Source organism: Schistocerca cancellata, chromosome 5 (assembly GCF_023864275.1).
Source record: "Schistocerca cancellata isolate TAMUIC-IGC-003103 chromosome 5, iqSchCanc2.1, whole genome shotgun sequence".
In the NCBI taxonomy this organism is placed as follows: Eukaryota; Metazoa; Arthropoda; class Insecta; order Orthoptera; family Acrididae; genus Schistocerca; species Schistocerca cancellata.
In genome coordinates this window covers 27,952,187-27,969,879 of record NC_064630.1, presented here as the reverse complement: position 1 = coordinate 27,969,879, position 17,693 = coordinate 27,952,187, and the positions used below count along the sequence as shown (strand labels likewise).

Sequence of the window (17,693 nt, the reverse complement as noted above, 5' to 3'; positions counted from 1 at the left end):
AAGTGAAAACTCTCACCGTGTTCGCGCTGGCATTATCTTGCTGAAATACAAGGCGAGGACGGCTTACCACGAAGCGCAACGAAACGGGGCTCGAACGGAAAGATTTAGGTGTTCCTTTCTCCCACGCGCCATTCGAGAGTGTAATGGTAGAGAAGTAGTATGAAAATGGTCCGATGAACCCTCTGCTAGGCACTTAAGTCTGATTTGTTGAGTAACCATGTAGAGGTACATACTGTAGAGGTACCGCTGTGATGTAAGATTGCAGCGGATGACAACCAAAATGGGACCTGCGATGAAAATACACTCCTGGAAATGGCAAAAAGAACACATTGACACCGGTGTGTCAGACCCACCATACCTGCTCCGGACACTGCGAGAGGGCTGTACAAGCAATGATCACACGACACAGCGGACACACCAGGAACCGCGGTGTTGGCCGTCGAATGGCGCTAGCTGTGCAGCATTTGTGCACCGCCGCCGTCAGTGTCAGCCAGTTTGCCGTGGCATACGGAGCTCCATCGCAGTCTTTAACACTGGTAGCATGCCGCGACAGCGTGGACGTGAACCGTATGTGCAGTTGACGGACTTTGAGCGAGGGCGTATAGTGGGCATGCGGGAGGCCGGGTGGACGTACCGCCGAATTGCTCAACACGTGGGGCGTGAGGTCTCCACAGTACATCGATGTTGTCGCCAGTGGTCGGCGGAAGGTGCACGTGCCCGTCGACCTGGGACCGGACCGCAGCGACGCACGGATGCACGCCAAGACCGTAGGATCCTACGCAGTGCCGTAGGGGACCGCACCGCCACTTCCCAGCAAATTAGGGACACTGTTGCTCCTGGGGTATCGGCGAGGACCATTCGCAACCGTCTCCATGAAGCTGGGCTACGGTCCCGCACACCGTTAGGCCGTCTTCCGCTCACGCCCCAACATCGTGCAGCCCGCCTCCAGTGGTGTCGCGACAGGCGTGAATGGAGGGACGAATGGAGACGTGTCGTCTTCAGCGATGAGAGTCGCTTCTGCCTTGGTGCCAATGATGGTCGTATGCGTGTTTGGCGCCGTGCAGGTGAGCGCCACAATCAGGACTGCATACGACCGAGGCACACAGGGCCAACACCCGGCATCATGGTGTGGGGAGCGATCTCCTACACTGGCCGTACACCACTGGTGATCGTCGAGGGGACACTGAATAGTGCACGGTACATCCAAACCGTCATCGAACCCATCGTTCTACCATTCCTAGACCGGCAAGGGAACTTGCTGTTCCAACAGGACAATGCATGTCCGCATGTATCCCGTGCCACCCAACGTGCTCTAGAAGGTGTAAGTCAACTACCCTGGCCAGCAAGATCTCCGGATCTGTCCCCCATTGAGCATGTTTGGGACTGGATGAAGCGTCGTCTCACGCGGTCTGCACGTCCAGCACGAACGCTGGTCCAACTGAGGCGCCAGGTGGAAATGGCATGGCAAGCCGTTCCACAGGACTACATCCAGCATCTCTACGATCGTCTCCATGGGAGAATAGCAGCCTGCATTGCTGCGAAAGGTGGATATGCACTGTACTAGTGCCGACATTGTGCATGCTCTGTTGCCTGTGTCTATGTGCCTGTGGTTCTGTCAGTGTGATCATGTGATGTATCTGACCCCAGGAATGTGTCAATAAAGTTTCCCCTTCCTGGGACAATGAATTCACGGTGTTCTTATATCAATTTCCAGGAGTGCAAATGGCACCCCAGACCATCACTCCTGGTTGTCGGGCCGTATGGTGAGCGACAGTCAGGCTGGTAGCCCACCAGTGTCCAAGGCTGGGGTAGCACTGCCTTCAGAGAAGAGTCGCGCTTCGAACTGAGCCCCGATGACCAACGAAGACGTGTCTGGAAACGCCATGGACATTGGTGCGATATCAAGCTGACTGTCGTCAGCCATACAGTCCGACAACCAGGAGTGATGGTCTTAAGTGCCATTTCATTTCATAGCGCGGCAACCTTATTGCACAGCGGTCGGTCGACGCCCCGTTTTGTTGCCCTTCATGGCAAGCCGTCCTGGGTTTACATATCAGCAAGACAATGGTGCCCGCAAGATCGCCGTATCTCTCCGCAACAGAGCATTTGACACATTATGGACAGGGCCCTCCGACCATCTCGGGGTTGGACGATGTAACGCGCCAGTTTGATAGAATTTGACACGATATCGCTCAGGAGGATACCCAACAACTTTGTCAATCAGTGACAAGACGAATAACAACTTGCATAGGGGCCAGAGGTAGACTAGTGTGTTACTTGGCCAATTTGTGAAGTTCACTCTCTTACACGAATCATCCAGATATTCTGAAACTGTAATCATTTGTTTGTCCCTACATGTACGGCACATTTACCGATTTCCCTATCCTCGTGGTTAGCTGAGTGATAACGTATTTCCCTACCGAGGGGCGGGCCTGGCTTAGTTTTCCGGCCCAGTTGGAGATTTACTCCGCTCGTGGACTGCGTGTTACGAGGTCCTCATCATCATCTCATCATCACCGACACGCAAGTCGCCCAGTGTAGCCTTGCCTGAAATAAGACCCCAGTCAGATAATCCCTTCGTGGTGCGTAGTGTCTTTTTTTTTTTTTTTTTTTTTTTTGCCTTGGAGTGTGGTGCTACAAAGTGGCTTCCAGAGGGTCTACAAACGCGGAGAACTCTATCAGTCCAGTCTACAAACGACGACGACGACAACAACAACAACAACAACAACATTATGTAAGTCTGCAGGCACCAGCGCCCAGCACCAGAAGCAAGCAGTGCTCAACTCACTGTCTTCAGTTGCCTTCCGCATCAGTGATGACGACAACTTGGAATCGGAGTTGGATTTTTTAAAGAGGACAATGAGGGCAAATGTCTATGGTAGTTTTTCAATCGACAGGGTTTTTAGGTGGAATATTAACCACGCTAATAACAACACGCCTTGGGAGAGCCAGTCCTGACAAAACTCTACCATCTTGTGAGCAAGATGTATGAAACAGGCGAAATACCCTCAGACTTCAAGAAGAATATAATAATTCCAATCCCAAAGAAAGCAGGTGTTGACAGATGTGAAAATTACCGAACAATCAGTTTAATAAGCCACAGCTGCAAAATACTAACACGAATTCTTTACAGGCGAATGGAAAAACTGGTAGAAGCCGACCTCGGGGAAGATCAGTTTGGATTCCGTAGAAATACTGGAACACGTGAGGCAATATTGACCTTACGACTTATCTTAGAAGAAAGATTAAGGAAAGGCAAACCTACGTTTCTAGCATTTGTAGACTTAGAGAAAGCTTTTGACAGTGTTGACTGGAATACTCTCTTTCAAATTCTAAAGGTGGCAGGGGTAAAATACAGGGAGCGAAAGGCTATTTACAATTTGTACAGAAACCAGATGGCAGTTATAAGAGTCGAGGGACATGAAAGGGAAGCAGTGGTTGGGAAGGGAGTAAGACAGGGTTGTAGCCTCTCCCCGATGTTATTCAATCTGTACATTGAGCAAGCAGTAAAGGAAACAAAAGAAAAATTCGGGGTAGGTATTAAAATCCATGGAGAAGAAATAAAAACTTTGAGGTTCGCCGATGACATTGTAATTCTGTCAGAGATAGCAAAGGACTTGGAAGAGCAGTTGAACGGAATGGATGGTGTCATGAAGGGAGGATATAAGATGAACATCAACAAAAACAAAACGAGAATAATGGAATGTAGTCGAATTAAGTCGGGTGATGTTGAGGGTATTAGATTAGGAAATGAGACACTTAAAGTAGTAAAGGAGTTTTGCTATTTGGGGAGCAAAATAACTGATGATGGTCGAAGTAGAGAGGATATAAAATGTAGACTGGCAATGGCAAGGAAAGCGTTTCTGAAGAAGAGAAATTTGTTAACATCGAGTATAGATTTAAGTGTCAGGAAGTCATTTCTGAAAGTATTTGTATGGAGTGTAGCCATGTATGGAAGTGAAACATGGACGGTGAATAGTTTGGACAAGAAGAGAATAGAAGCTTTCGAAATGTGGTGCTACAGAAGAATGTTGAAGATTAGATGGGTAGATCACATAACTAATGAGAAAGTATTGAATAGAATTGGGGAGAAGAGAAGTTTGTGGCACAACTTGACCAGAACAAGGGATCGGTTGGTAGGACATGTTCTGAGGCATCAAGGGATCACCAATTTAGTATTGGAGGGCAGCGTGGAGGGTAAAAATCGTAGGGGGAGACCCAGAGATGAATACACTAAGCAGATTCAGAAGGATGTAGGTTGCAGTAGGTACTGGGAGATGAAGAAGCTTGCACAGGATAGAGTAGCATGGAGAGCTGCATCAAACCAGTCTCAGGACTCAAGACCACAACAACAACAATAACAACGACGAGCAACCGCCTTCTCACTCCATTAGGTTACCGTTCGCTTCTGGGGTCACTGACTGCATGAGCAGAATTCGAAAGAAAAATGGTATCCAGACATCTTTTTGTAGTAAAAGAGATAATAAAAGATTTTTTTCCGACGAAAAACGGATTCACCTGATTGTCTCCACAATGCAGGCGTCTATCGAGTGACATGTGGCTGCGGCAAAGTGTATATAGGCGAAACGGGAAGAACTGTTAAAAGAACGCATTAAGGAATTCGAACGGCACGCGCGGCTAAAACAAAGTGTAAAATCTGCAGTAGCGAAACATCACGAGAACTGTGGCTCTGACATCAATTTTAACAACGTACGTGAGCTGGCTAAAGAAGCCAACATTTATAGAGGAAAGGTCCGAGAAGCGGTTGAAATTATCAAGAATGCATGAATGCATGTGATTTCAATCGAGAGAACGGCTATAGGCTTTCGTAATCGTGGCTTCCCGCCATCAAGGAAGTGAATCTGTTACCGCGGTGTGCTAGCAAGCGAGCGGTCTGAGGCGCTGCAGTCATGGACTGTGCGGCTGGTCCCGGCGGAGGTTCGAGTCCTGCCTCGGGCATGGGTGTGTGTGTTTGTCCTTTGGATAATTTAGGTTAAGTAGTGTGTAAGCTTAGGGACTGATGACCTTGGCAGTTAAGTTCCATAAGATTTCACACACATTTGAAGATTTTTTTGTGCGAGCAATTTAAACAACGTGCTGCAAGTTACCTCGGGGGACAATAATGTTTTCGGTAAACATTCCCCCTCTCTTGCTCTGTCTGTTTCGCTTCTAGTCAATGATGACGGCCAACCAATAACAGTAGGAGGAATTTCAACCAATAACCTTTCCCAGGAGTAAGTGTGGGATAGTGCTTTTCTGTCCAATGACGATGGGTAACCAATAGTACCCACAAGAGTTCAGCGCCTTCTGCATCAGAGCGGGAATAATAGTCTATGACGACGGCCCACCAATGGTAGCCACAAAAATTTTACCCAATACTCCTACTTCTCCAGCACAAACGCGGGAAAACTGTCTATAAGAGAATGCGACACTGGTCCCTGATAGTTCTCCCCCCTTCCATCCTGTTTTTTCCCCACCTACCCTGTGTCTGCCCCCCTTCTCTCCCCCGAGTCCTTTTGTATTTCCCTCCTCTGCCTTTTCCCATTCCCTCTCGCTTCTGCCCTGCCCCCTCCCCCCTTATGGGTCCTCTCCCTCCTTTGGTCCCCCCCCCCTTTCGTTTTTCCTCTCCTCCCTCCTTGTTTTCCCCCTCATCTGACCAGGTCCACCCCCCATCTGCCCTAGGCTATGGTGTGTTCTCTTTGTGCCGACGTTTTAGTGCAGTGTTTACAGTGAGTGCTTACAGTGAGTGTTCAGTGTTGTGTGTCTTTTCCGAAGAGTTGCGAACGGCCATCATACTGTCGCTGGGTGTGATTTTATATCTCTTGCGAACAGAAACCAGACTGTCGCCATGTTTTTTAATTGTCTGTCTACTATGTTACCTGTCTGCATTCGCTTTGCCAACCCTTTGCTTTATGTTTTAACTTTGCCCAATTTTCCGCCGTTTTACAATTTAAGTCCCCGTTTTATCGCCTGCTTTTATTGTTTCTTAACTTCTCCTTACATTTTAAAAAGTCTGTAGGCTGCAGAGCAGCGTAATAAGCTGCTGCCAGCCCGCCCCCTTCGGGGGGAATCGAAATACAATAAAGGAAAAAAAAAAGTCCCTGATAGTGTTCTAGCAATGGTGGGCATTGAAGCATCCTGATGAAGATCCCAGCAGAGGGGTCGAAACGTCGATTATTTTGGAAGGAAGATTTTGACGTTTTAACAGCAACATTCTTTTCATCGTTTGTCTAGGTCAGGGGCGGGCAAACGTTGCACACGGCTCATGAGCGCACAGCGCTGCACGTGTACTGCTCGTGTGCAGGCGTCGACCGGGGCTGTGGCGACAGCCGGCAGGTTGCGGCAGTGTAGTGCCAGGCTAAGCTGCGGACGTTGATGCGAAGCGAGCACTATGTGGTGAACGTTGTTTTTCAAGAAACGGAGAAGTGGAGATTTGCTATCTTTTAAAACGTAATGGGAGAATCATTTTTTCTTTGTGCAAAAACGTGAAAATTCGAAATGTTTAATATGTGGGAGTATTCTCGCTGGTCAACGGAAGTTTAGTATTGAAGGCCATTATAATAAATTTCACAAGGACGAGTACAATTTATTGTCGGATTCTGAGCGGATGGGGAATTGACTGAGCTTAAGAAGAGCGATCTGACGATACCAGATGAATCTGTCGCAGTTGGCCGGCCAGATTGGCCGAGCGGTTCTAGGCACTACAGTCTGGAACCGCGCGACCGCTATGGTCGCAGGTTCGAATCCTGCCTCGGGCATGGATGTGTGTGATGTCCTTAGGTTAGTTAGGTTTAAGTAGTTCTAAGTTCTAGGGGATTGATGACCACAGCAGTTAAGTCCCATAGTGCTCAGAGCCATTTGAATTTGTCGTAGTTGCTGTTGTCACGAGAGATCTGCGACTTTCTCTCGTCATGTCTCTCATCTAACTGATTGAAAATTTTATGGAGCACTGTTTTCAAGTTTTCAGGACGACAACAATAATAGCCCAGCGGTATGTGCAAGTTATAAGACTGCGCTTAATATAGCGAGAGCTGGAAAACCATTTGCTGAATTAATAAGTCTCCGTTAAGAGCAAACATCAGTGATGAAAATTTACGTAACTGTTTGTGTTTGTCTGTATGTAGAAATTTTGTTCCAGATATTAAACGTATTGTAAACTCCACCTGTGATAATTAAATAAAACGTATCGTAGGTAATAGGTACTCTTTGAAACCACGATTTCCTTCATGCACTCCTACTAACCTTATTCATTCACTCAATAAAGCAAGCTAGGAAACAAAACGCATTACAGAGGAAGGAGCGGACAGAAGGTATGGTGGGGATGGGAGACAAGCGGGTGGCCAGCTTGCCCCTGTGTGCACGCGGAACACCTGTTATGAGCAAACGGATGGCGTGGCTATGGGAAGCCCCCTAAGTCCCGTAATTGCAAACTTCTTTATGGAGAAATTCGAAGAACAGGCCTTAGGTACTGCCAGCAAGAAACCAAATGCATGGTTCCGATACGTGGATGACACGTTTGTGTTGTGGAGACATGGTAGGGAGGAACTAAGCCGGTTCCACGAACATCTGAACAGTATAAACTCAAGAATTCAGTTTACAATGGAGGAGGAGGCAGACGGCAAACTACATTTCCTCGATGTGCTTGTGTTTAGAAACGAAAATGGTAGTTTGGTTCACTCAGTGTACCGCAAACCCACGCACACGGACCGTTATTTGCACCGGGATTCGAACCACCACCCACAACAGAAGAGGGGTGTTATCAAGACGTTAGCGGACAGAGCTAGAAATATTTGTGAACCTGAGTTGCTCGACGCTGAGATGGAACATCTCCACAATGCACTAACGAAGAACGGATATTCGTCCGCCGAAATAAAACGTGCGTTGAGGCAGCCACGCAGAAATCATACTGACGTACAGGCTACTGCAAAATCTAAGGTTTTCCTGCCGTTTGTTAAAAATGTAACGGAAAGAATAGGGAGGATCTTGACGAAGCGGAATATTACCGTAATTTACAAGCCCACCAGGAAGATACAGGAATACCTTAGGCCTGCCAAGGACGCTCGCAAACCATTGGAAAAATCTGGATTGTATAGGATCCCATGCAGCTGTGGTGATGTTTATGTGGGTACCACTAAAAGAACTGTTTCTAAACGTTTGGAAGAGCACAAGGGAAATTGTAGAAGAGGAGCTGTTGCGGAGCATGCTTTCCAGCCAGGGAACCACAATATTCGTTTCGAGGAGACGCAAGTACTAGCGGCCACGAGCGGATATTACGAAAGGCTCTACAGGGAGGCGATCGAAATCGCTAAACACCCAAATAATTTCAACCGAAAGGAGGAGGGCGTCAAATTAAACGGTACATGGATGCCGGTGTTAAAGAAGATGTGTACCACTCGTGCACTACTGGGTGATGGCAACGGCGATCGACGGCGACGGACAGCGGCCAATTGCACTGACGTTTTCAAAACACGTGACGTCACGCCGCAGCGCGGGGGCGCGCGGACACGGAATTTAGCGGCAGTCAGTAGCGAGCCAGTGTGTGTGTTGGACCTTCCATCAAGCTACGGACCCGCTTGAAGATGTCTCCCGCAGTCGGAGACGAAACGTTGGGAATCACCACAGCATTCATCAACCGACCACGGCATAACAGCTCGGATAATTATAATGGACATGACACCTGTTAACTGCACGCGTGCAAGTGAACCGCACATGTGCAGGATTCCTGCCCGCCCCTGGTCTAGGTGGTGTGCTTGCTGCAGAGAGTGCTCACTGTTGTAAAGTTGTCATAATGCTGTTACGTGGACAGTGTGTTCTGTTGTTCCCAACTGCGACGCGTTAAACGCCGCGACTGGGGGGGGGGGGGGAGGGGGGTGGAGGCGCTGCTGCTCTGGCCACCGGCAGGTGGGGTGCCTCTGTGCTGCCCGACTCGGCCGGGCCCTGGTGGTGGGAGCGCAGAGGCCGGCGCGCCTACTGCGAGTCTCACAGTGCCTCTCCGGCCGTCCCCGCGTCCACTCGCACGCAGCCGCTGCCCGCGCCGCCCACGCCGCCCACGGTCCCGCAGCTCGACACGCAGGTGAGGCGGCAACTCGACTGCGCGTGCGCGTTACCACCCCCGCACCCACGTGTCTGCAGCTCTGCGGACGACTGACAGTTCACGGTGTGGGCTCGATGTAGTACTGTCCGCACTTCACTATCACTGCATTTCGCTCTCCATGTTGTGTACGGGTGTCGTCGAAAGGTTCCGAGATGTTTACTGCAACCAGTCATTGTTCACGTGGACTCGTTTCGAGAACGTCGCTACCCGCTTTCACGTCGACGGCAATTCCTTTAACACCGGTTTATGATTACGTGAGCGGAATTTCTCGTCGTCGTCGTTTACACAAGTTTGAAATCGATAATTATGTAGCTGCTTATAATCTTTAACACTAGAACACTATAGGGGGCAAATCTTACATTGCTAATAAACCATCGTAAATTGAAGACATGTGCGGAAAAACGGGCTAACCCTCAAATGTTAAAGCTTAGAGATAAGTGTCGCCATCTGTTGCTGGGTACGGGAACTATGAAAATTGACACTGTTCCCACCCCTAAGTGACATTTAGGAGCGAGGACAGTGTCAGTTTTGATAGTTCCCGTACCCAGCAACAGATGGCGACACTTATCTCTAAGCTTTAACATTTGAGGGTTAGCCCGTTTTTCCGCGCATGTCTTCAATTGCAGTACTCCAAATTTATTCAAAGCAAGTCATAATTTATACGGAATGAAACACACACAACGTGGTCTAATGTTCTACCATTTTTGTTATTTGTTTCACGAAGCTGTTTTCGGCTCTTACGCCATCATCAGTTACAAGACAAATATGTGGTGTAATGAAATTTTGTTGGATCAAACATTTGGAAACAAGTGCTTCTACAGAGTGTGACCATTTCCAGAGATGAAAAATATTAACGTTAGAATCAGGAATAAAACAAGAGGGATTATTTCATTGTAAATGCGATGTAAGATGTGTGTGTGTGAATTCCTAAGGGACCAAACTGCTGAGGTCGTCGGTCCCTAGACTTACACGCTACTTATACTAACTTATGCTAAGAACAACACACACACACACACACACACACATGCCCGAGGGAGGACTCGAACCTCCGGCAGGAGCGGCCGCGCAATCCGTGATATGGCGCCTCAAACCGCGCGGCCACTCCCCGAGGCTGCGATGTAACACTATTTAAGTAAGATAAAATAATTTGTAGGTTGTGCATTACTTTATTACAGTTATTATACGTCCATTGGTATCTTAAATACCAAATTAAGTGCTGCTTTATACCCTACTGCAATCGTAAACTTTACGAGGGTTTATTAGTCAACAATACTTCATAATTGTGTGAAATTTGTTAGAGGAGTTAGGTTCGAAGCGGGAAAGGCTCGTTCTGTTTTTAGCAGGTATGTTTCTAGTTATGCATTCATCGAGCATCATTGTGGCCGAGAAACTCAGAACAAATATCGTAAACCGAATGTTGACGAATTGTTATCCTCCTGAAAACAATACAAGATCTTCGCGGAAGTCGTAGTGAATGAGTAACAAGACATTAAGAAACTGACTATTTGAAGATCGTAGTCGTTCTAATTAAATTCTATGTTGTCCAATTCTGCGATGTGTATTTTTAGTTCATGACATGCGGAGCATCTTTCTCGCCGAGAAACTAGTATAGACATTGTAAACAGAATGTAAGGGAACTCTTGTGCACCTGGCATTAATACGACTTCTTCATGAAAATCTTCCCGGACGAGTAACCAAAGTCGTAACCGTTTGAAGATAGTGAGCATGGAAGTAACTCTCGTCTGAGTAATGTGACTGTTTGTTAACAGGTCTGAGATGCTTATCATGCCGGATAGAGGAAATGGATGGAGGACGTTTAGAGCGCAGATGAAGTAAGTGTGAGAGCGTGACAAAAATGCCGAGACTCCAGGGGAATGTGCTGCTGGCAAGACGTGTTTCTCGTAGTTTTAAATTCCAAGAAAGTAAGAGACAATACAAGAAAACACGTTTCTCATTATGGGCATATGTGTGGAACGTTTTTTCTTGTCCTTCACAGTAAAACTATGAAAACCTGCTGTTTCACGAAGGCTTGTCGGCAGTCTTTCGTTCTTCGCATCGCAAGCAAATAAAATAGTAAAAGACAGAAATATTACTACTTCACTGTGCTGAGTTCACACTAAGATGGGTATCGGAGCACAAACGTAGATGCAAATATATATTCTAAAAAAAACCTAATGACTTCTAGCTTATATTTATATACGAGATGCATGATTCTCATATTCACTTGGGGAACTACACTCCTGGAAATTGAAATAACAACACCGTGAATTCATGGTCCCAGGAAGGGGAAACTTTATTGACACATTCCTGGGGTCAGATACATCACATGATCACACTGACAGAATCACAGGCACATAGACACAGGCAACAGAGCATGCACAATGTCGGCACTAGTACAGTGTATATCCACCTTTCGCAGCAATGCAGGCTGCTATTCTCCCATGGAGACGATCGTAGAGATGCTGGATGTAGTCCTGTGGAACGGCTTGCCATGCCATTTCCACCTGGCGCCTCAGTTGGACCAGCGTTCGTGCTGGACGTGCAGACCGCGTGAGACGACGCTTCATCCAGTCCCAAACATGCTCAATGGGGGACAGATCCGGAGATCTTGCTGGCGAGGGTAGTTGACTTACACCTTTTAGAGCACGTTGGGTGGCACGGGATACATGCGGACGTGCATTGTCCTGTTGGAACAGCAAGTTCCCTTGCCGGTCTAGGAATGGTAGAACGATGGGTTCGATGACGGTTTGGATGTACCGTGCACTATTCAGTGTCCCCTCGACGATCACCAGTGGTGTACGGCCAGTGTAGGAGATCGCTCCCCACACCATGATGCCGGGTGTTGGCCCTGTGTGCCTCGGTCGTATGCAGTCCTGATTGTGGCGCTCACCTGCACGGCGCCAAACACGCATACGACCATCATTGGCACCAAGGCAGAAGCGACTCTCATCGCTGAAGACGACACGTCTCCATTCGTCCCTCCATTCACGCCTGTCGCGACACCACTGGAGGCGGGCTGCACAATGTTGGGGCGTGAGCGGAAGACGGCCTAACGGTGTGCGGGACCGTAGCCCAGCTTCATGGAGACGGTTGCGAATGGTCCTCGCCGATACCCCAGGAGCAACAGTGTCCCTAATTTGCTGGGAAGTGGCGGTGCGGTCCCCTACGGCACTGCGTAGGATCCTACGGTCTTGGCGTGCATCCGTGCGTCGCTGCGGTCCGGTCCCAGGTCGACGGGCACGTGCACCTTCCGCCGAACACTGGCGACAACATCGATGTACTGTGGAGACCTCACGCCCCACGTGTTGAGCAATTCGGCGGTACGTCCACCCGGCCTCCCGCATGCCCACTATACACCCTCGCTCAAAGTCCGTCAACTGCACATACGGTTCACGTCCACGCTGTCGCGGCATGCTACCAGTGTTAAAGACTGCGATGGAGCTCCGTATGCCACGGCAAACTGGCTGACACTGACGGCGGCGGTGCACAAATGCTGCGCAGCTAGCGCCATTCGACGGCCAACACCGCGGTTCCTGGTGTGTCCGCTGTGCCGTGCGTGTGATCATTGCTTGTACAGCCCTCTCGCAGTGTCCGGAGCAAGTATGGTGGGTCTGACACACCGGTGTCAATGTGTTCTTTTTTCCATTTCCAGGAGTGTAATTGGTGAGCTAAATTCCAGTTATGGGCATCAGGTATTAAGTTTCAGAAAGTCACTAGAAACTAATTAATATTTGCTACGAGGGTTTTCCAGAAAGTGAGTTCCGATCGGTCGCGAAATGGAACCCACAGTCAAAACCAGAAACGTTTTATTTGCAACAGTTAGGTACTCCTTCCACCTGCTTCTCTACATAGTCGCCGCTCCAACGTCGAGTGTTGTCGTAGTGTTGTATCAACTTTCCTCGTCATAGAAAGCAGCCGCCTGTGCTTTCGGCCAGTTACCTGCACTGGTCTGCAGCCCGTCGTCTGTGGAAAATTTTTTGGCAGCGGTTCTTGTGAGCAGAGATGAGACTCAGGGGGAGCCAATTACGGACTGTGTTGTGGGAGGTCAGACATGTCTCATCGGAAACGCTGCAGGAGCGTCTTCATTGCCCCTGCAGTGTGTGGCCGAGAATTGGCATGAAGAAGAAACTGCTTGACAGTTGTGTTATGTGGGCTGCATGACACAGGCGAAATCTCTAACCAGGCCCTCATACTTGGCGGAAGACGCTATTCCCTACGCATCTTTACGTGCTCACTGTTCACTCGAAACTGAAAAGAGCGACGCGACGCGATCTACGGGCATACTAGAGACACTGCCCAATACATCTGTGCAAAGCTTTACCGGATTTTCCCAGTGGTTTCCATTTCGCGACCGATCGGAACTTACTTTCTGGACAACCCTCGTATTACCTTACGTACTTGGACGGTTTTCTGCTAGGGCTAAGACTGATGAAGAAGCCAATATCTGTCTATCGGGATACACTACAATTTCGACAATCCGACGATAAACGTGAGAACACCTATTCACAGTTTATACTGGGAGGAGGAGGAGATTACTGTTTAACGTCCCGTCGGCAACGAGGTCATTAGAAATGGAGTAAAAGCTCGGATTGGGGACCCACGGGGAAGGGAAGCAGCCATGCCATTTCGAAGGAACCACCCCGGCATTTGCCATAAGCTGTTTAGGGAGATCACGGAAAACCTAAATCAGGATGGCCGGACGTGGGTTTGAACCGTCGGTCTCCCGAGTGGTGACCCCAGTGTGCCAACCACAGCGCTACCACACTCGGTAACAGTTTAAACTGATTTTTAGAAATGTAGACATTAATCATCGTCAAATACTTTGATCCCTCACTGTTAGGCACCCCAAACGTATTTCCTTATAGAATTTTCCGCCTAAAAATAGTTCCTAAAACTTAGAAAAGGGTACATCTAACGTCAGTATAATCCCGTGCCGAGTGACGTGTTGACATGCTGACCAATGTCTGTAAAACGGTGGAATAACACAACACGTGCTCAATTCGACGTTATTACTCTCAGGAAGGTCATAAAGACTTCCTCTGTGCTGTTGTTGTTGTCTTCAGTCCTGAGACTGGTTTGATGCAGCTCTCCATGCTACTCTATCCTGTGCAAGCTTCTTCATCTCCCAGTACCTACTGCAACCTACATCCTTCTGAATCTGCTTAGTGTATTCATCTCTTGGTCTCCCTCTACGAATTTTACCCTCCACGCTGCCCTCCAATACTAAATTGGTGATTCCTTGATGCCTCAGAACATGTCCTGCCAACCGATCCCTTCTTCTGGTCAAGTTGTGCCACAAACTTCTCTTCTCCCCAATCCTATTCAATACTTCCTCATTAGTTAAGTGATCTACCCATCTAATCTTCAGCATTCTTCTGTAGCACCACATTTCGAAAGCTTCTATTCTCTTCTTGTCCAAACTATTTATCGTCCATGTTTCACTTCCATACATGGCTACACTCCATACAAATACTTTCAGAAATGACTTCCTGACACTTAAATCTATACTCGATGTTAACAAATTTCTCTTCTTCAGAAACGCTTTCCTTCCCATTGCCAGTCTACATTTTATATCCTCTCTACTTCGACCATCATCAGTTATTTTGCTCCCCAAATAGCAAAACTCCTTTACTACTTTAAGTGTCTCATTTCCTAATCTAATACCCTCAGCATCACCCGACTTAATTCGACTACATTCCATTATCCTCGTTTTGCTTTCCTTGCCATTGCCAGTCTACATTTTATATCCTCTCTACTTCGACCATCATCAGCTATTTTGCTTCCCAAATAGCAAAACTCCTTTACTACTTTAAGTGTCTCATTTCCTAATCTAATTCCCTCAACATCACCCGACTTAATTCGACTACATTCCATTATCCTTGTATTGCTTTTGTTGATGTTCATCTTATATCCTCCTTTCAAGACACTATCCATTCCGTTCAACTGCTCCTCCAAGTCCTCTGCTGTCTCTGACAGAATTACAATGTCATCGGCGAACCTTAAAGCTTTTATTTCTTCTCCACGGATTTTAATACCTACTCCGAATTTTTCTTTTGTTTCCTATACTGCTTGCTCAATATACAGATTGAACAACATCGGGGAGAGGCTACAACCCTGTCTCACTCCCTTCCCAACCACTGCTTCCCTTTCATGTCCCTCGACTCTTATAACTGCCATCTGGTTTCTGAACATATTGTAAATAGCCTTTCGCTCCATATATTTTACCCCTGCCAGCTTCAGAATTTGAAAGAGGGTATTCCAGTCAACATTGTCAAAAGCTTTCTCTAAGTCTACAAATGCTAGAAACGTAGGTTTGCCTTTCCTTAATCTTTCTTCTAAGATAAGTCGTAGGGCCAGTATTGCGTCAAACTGATCTTCCCCGAGGTCGGCTTCTACTAGTTTTTTCATTCGTCTGTAAAGAATTTGTGTTAGTATTTTGCAGCCGTGACTTATTAAACTGATAGTTCGGTAATGTTCACATCTGTCAACACCTGCTTTCTTTGGGATTGGAATTATTATATTCTTCTTGATGTCAGAGGGTATTTCGCCTGTCTCATACATCTCGCTCACGAGATGGTAGAGTTTTGTCATTACTGGCTCCCCCAAGGCTGTCAGTAGTTTTAATGGAATGTTGTCTACTCCCGGGGCCTTGTTTCGACTCAGGTCTTTCAGTGCTCTGTCAAACTCTTCACGCAGTATCATATCTCCCATTTCATCTTCATCTACATCGTCTTTCATTTCTATAATATTGTCCTCAAGAACATCGCCCTTGTATAGACCCTCTATATACTCCTTCCACCTTTCTGCTTTCCCTTCTTTGCTTAGAACTGGGTTTCAATCTGAGCTCTTGATATTCATACAAGTGGTTCTCTTTTCTCCAAAGGTCTCTTTAATTTTCCTGTAGGCAGTATCTATCTTACCCCTAGTGAGATAAGCCTCTACATCCTTACATTTGTCCTCTAGCCATCCCTGCTTAGCCATTTTGCACTTCCTGTCGATCTCATTTTTCAGACGTTTGTATTCCTTTTTGCCTGTTTCATTTACTGCATTTTTATATTTTCTCCTTTCATCAATTAAATTCAATATTTCTTCTGTTACCCAAGGATTTCTACTAGCCCTCGTCTTTTTACCTACCTGATCCTCTGCTGCCTCCACCACTTCATCCCTCAAAGCTACCCATTCTTCTTCTACTGTATTTCTTTCCCCCATTCCTGTCAATTTTTCCCTTATGATCTCCCTGAAACTCTGTACAACCTCTGGTTTAGTCAGTTTATCCAGGTCCCATCTCCTTAAATTCCCACCTTTATTCAGTTTCTTCAGTTTTAATCTACAGTTCATAATCAATAGATTGTGGTCAGAGTCCACATCTGGCCCTGGAAATGTCTTACAACTTAAAACCTAGTTCCGAAATCTCTGTCTTATCATTATATAATCTATCTGAAATCTGTCAGTTTCTCCAGGCTTCTTCCATGTTTACAGTCTTCTTTTATGATTCTTGAACCAAGTGTTAGCTATGATTAGGTTGTGCTCTGTGCAAAATTCTACCAGACGGCTTCCTGTTTCAATTCTTACCCCCAATCCATATTCACCTACTACTTTTCCTTCCCTCCCTTTTCCTACTGACGAATTCCAGTCACCCATGACTATTAAATTTTCATCTCCCTTCACTATCTGAATAATTTCTTTTATTTCATCATACATTTCTTCAATTTCTTCGTCATCTGCAGAGGTAGTTGGCATATAAACTTGTACTATTGAGGTAGGCGTGGGCTTCGTATCTATCTTGGCCACAATAATGCGTTAACTATGCTGTTTGTAGTAGCTTACCCGCATTCCTATTAATTATTATTAAACCTACTCATTATTAAACCTACTCCTGCATTAGCCATATTTGATTTTGTGTTTATAACCCTGTAGTCACCTGACTAGAAGTCTTGTTCCTCCTGCCACCTAACTTCACTAATTCCCACTATATCTAACTTTAACCTATCCATTTCCCTTTTTAAATTTTCTAACCTACCTGCTCGATTAAGGGATCTGACATTCCACGCTCCGATCCGTAGAATGCCAGTTTTCTTTCTCCTGATAACGACATCCTCTCGAGTAGTCCCCACCCGGAGAACCGAATGGGGGACTATTTTACCTCCGGAATGTTTTACCCAAGAGGACGTTATCATCATTTAACCATACAGTAAAGCTGCATGCCCTCGGGAAAAATTACGGCCGTAGTTTCCCCTTGGTTTCAGCCGTTCGCAGTACCAGTACAGCAAGGCCGTTTTGGTTATTGTTACAAGGCCAGATCAGTCGATCATCCAGACTGTTGCCCCTGCAACTACTGAAAAGGCTGCTGCCCCTCTTCAGGAACCACACGTTTGTCTGGCCTCTCAACAGATACCCCTCGGTTGTGGTTACACCTACGGTACGGCTATCTGTATCGCTGAGGCACGCAAGCCTCCCCACCAACGGCAAGGTCCCTTGTTCATGGGGGTAGGAACCTTTTCGTAGTTTTCCTAAATCAATGCCATTGCGAACTCTACAATATTTTGCCGAATTTCTTGCCTTCGTGCTCCTACGTCCTACCGGGAAAATTCTGTTATCT

The 17,693-nt window shown here is 47.0% G+C and overlaps 1 protein-coding gene across 1 annotated transcript in view; it reads left to right on the top strand.

Moving 5' to 3' along the window:
- The first annotated feature begins 8,996 nt into the window (after positions 1 to 8,996).
- The window catches only part of LOC126187875 (putative fatty acyl-CoA reductase CG5065), a 483,618-nt gene continuing 474,921 nt past the window's right edge, over positions 8,997 to 17,693 (top strand). Inside the window, exon 1 of the mRNA XM_049929207.1 lies at positions 8,997 to 9,073. The gene's annotated coding sequence lies outside the window, so the exon portion shown is untranslated. The remainder of the gene's footprint in view (positions 9,074 to 17,693) is intronic.